Here is a 6,313-nt window from a genome sequence, read left to right on the forward strand (position 1 = left end):
AGAAAGCAAGAAGTGTGGGAATAGGATTTGCTCCAACAGTCTTATAAATCAGCATTTAAAATTTGCAGCCCAGTCTGGTGCCATGGAAAGAACTCTGGTTTGTGAATCAAAAGACCTGAGTTTGAATCCCAGTTCTATCATTTACTACCTATGTGTGATCTTGGACAAGCCATTTGGACCTCACCTTCTAAACTGTAAAATTAGGAGGTAGAACAGGACAACTTCCAGCTCTAAATCCAGGGTGTTACAACTTGATGATGCGTTTTTCCTCCCTGAATAAAAGTAAAATGCAGAAATCTACTAATTTTTTAAAAAAACTTGACCTCAGTTTGTTATATGCCCTACACATTTCTAAGGCTTTACCATAATAACTAAGAAATAGCATCGAAAAATATTGCTGTTCCTTTGAAATGGACTCTTTGGCTACGCAAACAAGCTTAGAACAAAGTCCTTCTCTGTTCCCTTTTCCATCTAGACAGAGGGCTTGGAATTCAGGAAGTCCTAGAGTGTTAACTTACTCCTGGGATTCAACAATCTATCAGTCAATCACCAAACACTGCTGGGGATGCAAAGACAAATGAAACAGCTCCTTCCCTCAGAGGCTTACAATCTACTAGAGGAAAAAATAGACAGGAGGACCTTGTTTTACTCAAACTCAACACACGTCAATTCAGGTATATGCAATTGGCAATTGAAAAAAATAATGTAGGAGAGGTAAAATAGAAAAATTTAATTAGGCACTAAATCTGCACCAGATCCCAAGTCAGCAGTTCACCCAATCACTGTCTCCTTCTAAGAAGTGTTAGTGTGAATCATTACATTCTTTTGAGCCAAGCATTAGCTCTAGCATCAGTCTTGAGTTCTCACTTGTAACAAGTAAGTCTTGTCGGCATCAGAGCTGTGCTCCTTCCTCTTTGTTTCATCAGTACCATTTATTTGTTAATAATGGCCCCAAAGTATAAAACTAGTGATGCTGGTAGCTGGCACGCCTTAGAAAAGTCTTTAAATGACTAGATATGTTCGTAGAAGAAATACTTATTAAATAATGGGTTTGGTATTATGTGTAATTTTCAGCTTACAAGAATCGTCTTGGAACATATTTATTGGATACAACTAAGTCTCATATTGGGGGCAGCTGGGTTGCTCAGTGGTTTGAGATCCAGGCCTAGAGATAGGAGGTCCTGGGTTCAAATGTGACCTCAGGCCTTTGATCTTTCTATATTGTCCCATACTGATTCTTTCACTTCTGCGGATCTCACAGGGGCATTGGAAAATGTTACATTTAGGGTTATAGGACCTAGCTTCAATGTTACATTTAGGGTTATAGGACCTAGCCTCAATGTTACATTTAGGGTTATAGGACCTAGCCTCAATGTTACATTTAGGGTTATAGGACCTAGCCTCAATGTTACATTTAGGGTTATAGGACCTAGCTTCAATGTTACATTTAGGGTTATAGGACCTAGCTTCAATGTTACATTTAGGGTTATAGGACCTCTGCTCCTCCTTGTCTGTGTGACCTTAGGCAAGTCACTTCCATTTACATTTTTTAAGTTAGGGACTGGATTAGATGATGTCTGAAGTCCTTTCCAGTTCCAATTCTTTGATCATCCTCATCTCCATCTCTTAGAACAGGGGTCCCCAAACTATGGCTGGCAGTCCACATGTGGCCCCCTGGGGCCATTTATCTGGCCCCCACTGGACTTCCGGAACTTGTTGTGGCTAGCAGTGACAAATATGGAACTGGACATTGACCATCTCATTAGCCAAACGCAGGCTCATAGTTCCCATTGAAATACTGGTCAGTTTGTTGATTTAAATTGGCTTGTTCTTTATTTTAAATATTGTATTTGTTCCCGTTTTGTTTATTTACTTTAAAATAAGATATGTGGGGGGCAGCTGGGTGACTCAGTGGATTGAGAGCCAGGCCTAGAGATGGGAGGTCCTAGGTTCAAATCTGACCTCAGACACTTCCCAGCTGTGTGGCCCTGGGCAAGTCACTTGACCCCCATTGCCTAGCCCTTACCACTCCTCTGCCTTGGAGCCAATACACAGTATTGACTCCAAGACAGAAGGTAAGGGTTTAAATAAATTAATTAATTAAATTAAATAAGATATATTCAGTGTGCATAGGGATTTATTCAAAGGTTTTTTTTTTTTAATAGTCCGGCCCTCCAACAGTCGGAGGGCCAGTGAACTGGCCCCCTGTGTAAAAAGTCTGGGGACCCTGTCTTAGAATCTAGAGCTCCCATCTAGGCTCAGCCAGCTAAATTGCCATTTCCTGCAGCTTTCTGACCCTAGTCGTTTGTATTGTTTTCCTCCTCAGATTATATTGTATTTACTGTCATGCTGTCTCCTTTCTCCCCTACCGCACCCCAGGAGAATGTAGCAAACTCCTTGGGAGCTTTTGTCTTCGTATTCCCACAGCTTCACACTATGTCCTGGACGCAGCAGGATGCAATAAATGTTGGTTAAACTGAACCCCGTATATTTTAATCGCTATAAATATCAGTTACTATTATTAAGTGCTTAGTGGGTTTAGACCGAGGCTTCTTGACCTGGGGTGGACTAAAGAGTCCATGGAGAGAATTCAGGGAGTCTAGGATCTTGGATGGGAAAAGCACTTGCATCTTTATTATGACTAACTGCTAACTGAAATGTAGCGTTTCCTCCAATTATGTATGTGTAGGCAATAAACTGTATTCTGAAAGGGGATTCCTAGGCTTCACCAGACTGTCTCCAGGGGTCTGTGACACCAAAAGGGTTAATTAGAGAGATGACAGAAAACCCGAATCATAAAATGAAAGTGACTGTCCGTTGTAATGTCTTTGAACATACCAGAAGATTTTTGTTGGAGGCGCTTCTCTAGCCCACCTTGGGAAACTATCAAATGTAACCAAGGCTCCCAATTTTAATGCAGCTTTATAAAATCATTTGCTCTCACGGACCTATGACTTAGCATATGCTAGTTGAAACGCCTCCCCCAAACAAAGACATCTGGCACCAATGAATGATCCAGGGAGCTCAATAGACGACGCATTATTAGAACAAGGAACATATTCTCTTGGCTAAACACATATGGCCCATAAGATGTCAACCTTTTTGAAATTAGGACAGGACTATCTAGCTGAAGGGGAGATAACTCCCAGTTGGACAGATTCTTTGGAACTCTGGTTCTCAGAAAAACTGAAGGAAGAAATCATTGAAAACCCAAAATAGAAGCTTTTGAATACCAAATATGTGAGATAATCTGGGCTCATGCAGAGACATTAAGGAGGAAGACAGCTCATTCAAGGCTTTGTTTCACATAATTTATTGGCTTGCAAAGGGTCAAGGGCTCTAGGGAAGAAGCAAAAAGTCAAAAATCTTATCTGTTGGACTATTTTCAGTCAAAAATTATCTAGTCAAAGCCCAGGTCAACCACCACCACTAACCAAGGGGACAAGAAAGCCCCTCTACTCACTGCTCTCCCTAGCGCTTATTTGGATGCCACCAACTTTAGGCACCAGAATATTGTTAAAATATCCTGACCTTTAAATCCTCTCTCCTAAAATATATATATAACAACTTAAGTAATATTACATACAATTCGTAGTTTGTGTGTAGGTCTCTTATTCAATTCAGCAAGAGTTTCATGTGTGGCTTGTGATAGGTCCTTGACCTCTGGAATTCCCAGAACATTGTCCTCAGGACAGCTGCCTTGTACTTCATGTCATAAATTAGCTGTACATTTTCTTCCATTGACCACATCCTCTGTAGGCTGGTTGGAGCCCATCCAAGAAACTTGGCCTCCATTCTCTCCTCTCCAGAGACCATTTTGTGAAGACTTCAGAAGCAATAATTCAAGGAAAGAAAGGTTCTCAGAATATGTCTTCACTGGTGAGCAAAGCCTTAAATTTGGACTTGGTTATTCATTGACTTCAGTCATTTTGGCCAAAGTAGGAGAGGAATCCCACTTCTATGAGGTCAAATATCCTCTTTCCCCTCCCCCTTAACCAAAATGGGAAACATGATCATATAAAAAGATTTGTTGATAATATTGTTGTCCTGGGACTCTTTTGTAATAGCACCTCTCTTTTCTGTATTTCTTGAACAGCATCATTTTTAAGTTCTTTTTAAAAGATTTCCCTTTTTAGCAACACAAATTCAGTCACGTGGAGAAAGATTATTGTTTAAGAAATTCAGGATTCTGATTTTTATCCAAATATGTCCTTTTGTTCTTTATGGGCAAAGAGGAAAATTGCTCATGTGAATTCAAGGGTATATCATAGGAACTAGCAGACCACTTGGGATTTAAAAAGAATTCAAAGAAACCAAGATCATTAGCACCACACCAGTTTAGTTTGTACTCTACAGGATAAATCTTGGCAAAACACAATCACAAGTGTGTCTTTCACCACCTTCCACATAACTCTTGGTCCTTAAAAGAATAGCTGGCTCCTCTCTACTAATCTGTTATACAGCTAGCCAAGTAGTAGGCAAGTTGGTTCTGTATCAGACAGGAGATGGCATTGCAGCAATGGCAGATGTTGTATAGATATAAAAAAATGAGATAGTCAGAATTATAATCATTAGTCAAATTAATTGATAACCTTTTTTTAAGCATGGCACAAGTAAAGGGTAATAGAATTATGGAATGCTAAAACTAGAAGGAATCTTAGATACCCAATCAACAAATAAGGGACATGAATAGGCAGTTTTCACACGATAAAATCAAAACTATCAATAAGCACATGAAACAGTGTTCTAAATCCCTCCTGATTAGAGAAATGCAAATTAAAACAACTCTGAGGTATGAGGTGTGAACCTAGCAGGCTGGCCAATATGGCAGCAAAGGAAAGTAATGAATGCTGGAGGGGATGTGGCAAAATTGGGACACTAATACACTGCTGGTGGAGTTGTGAATTGATCCAACCATTCTGGAAGGCAATTTGGAACTATGCCCAAAGGGTGATAAAAGACTGTCTGCCCTTTGATCCAGCCATAGCACTGCTGGGTTTGTACCCCAAAAGAGATAATAAGGAAAAAGACTTGTACAAAAATATTCATAGCTGCACTCTTTGTGGTGGCCAGAAATTGGAAAACGAGGGGATGCCCTTCAATTGGGGAATGACTGAACAAATTGTGGAATCTGTTGGTGATGGGATACTATTGTGCTCAAAGGAATAATAAAGTGGAGGAATTTCATGGGGACTGGAACGACCTCCAGGAAGTGATACAGAGTGAAGGGAATAGAACCAGGAGAACATTGTAAACAGAGACTGACACACTGTGGTACAATCGAAGAAAAACTTATGGTGGATCACATAGTTCAATAAGGATATGATTTTGGTTTTTATGTTAAAGGGTCACTCTACTGCAAATATGAATAATATGGAAATAGATTTTGAACAATGACACATGTATAACTCAGTGGAATTGCTTGTCAGCTCCAAGAAGGGGGAGGAAAAAGTGGGTCATCAGAGGAATCATGAATCATATAACCATGGAAAAATATTTTAAATTAAAAAAGGGAATAAAAAAGAAGGGATCTTAGAGGATATCCAACCCAATATCAGCATTTTATAATCAAGTAAACAGTAAAGATTGAATACTACTGCATTGCCTTTTGGCATTATTATAACTGTTATTATTATTTCACCATCATTATTAATATTATTGTTGTTGCTGTTGCAATCCCCTTTCAGATTATTAAAAAAGATTAAAAAGCCTGCTTTTTTCTTCCAATTTACCTAGAAGTGAAGTTTTGCATTAGAAGTTAAATTAGAAGGTATTTTTGGAAAAGGAAGATACACATAAGCACAAATTGGTAATCTAAGAGGGAACTTAGTATACATATTAGTGAACCTGCCCTTCACATCTTCTTAACTCATTTCTGCTTCAAAGACTTTTATGTTCAATAGTGTAGGGCAGTGATGGCAAACCTTTTAGAGACTGAGTGCCCAAACTGAGCCCTCATATCTCATTTGAGCCACCCCTTTACCCCAGACAGGGGAGGGAGGAAACACTCCCATTGGGCTGCTGGGCAGAGGGGCAGGTTATGAGAAAAATGTCCTCAGGATATTCTCCTATAATTTTACTTGATGTGTTTGAGGAGTGCAATTATAATGTACTTCCAGAGTGCTTGTGATCCCCTAGAGTAAGGTCTCTACCTCTACCTTTTCCCTGTGTCTCCCACAAAATCAAAAGAGGGAAGTGAAAGAAAGGGATAAAATTTGTCAGATATTCATAGAAACAATACTATACATCTTCTGCTTTAGATTCTTTCCTCTCACGAGCAGGAGAGTGAGGAAAAACCTGAAGGAGTTAGTCA

The sequence above is a fragment of the Monodelphis domestica genome, chromosome 4 (assembly GCF_027887165.1).
Source record: "Monodelphis domestica isolate mMonDom1 chromosome 4, mMonDom1.pri, whole genome shotgun sequence".
NCBI lineage: Eukaryota > Metazoa > Chordata > Mammalia > Didelphimorphia > Didelphidae > Monodelphis > Monodelphis domestica.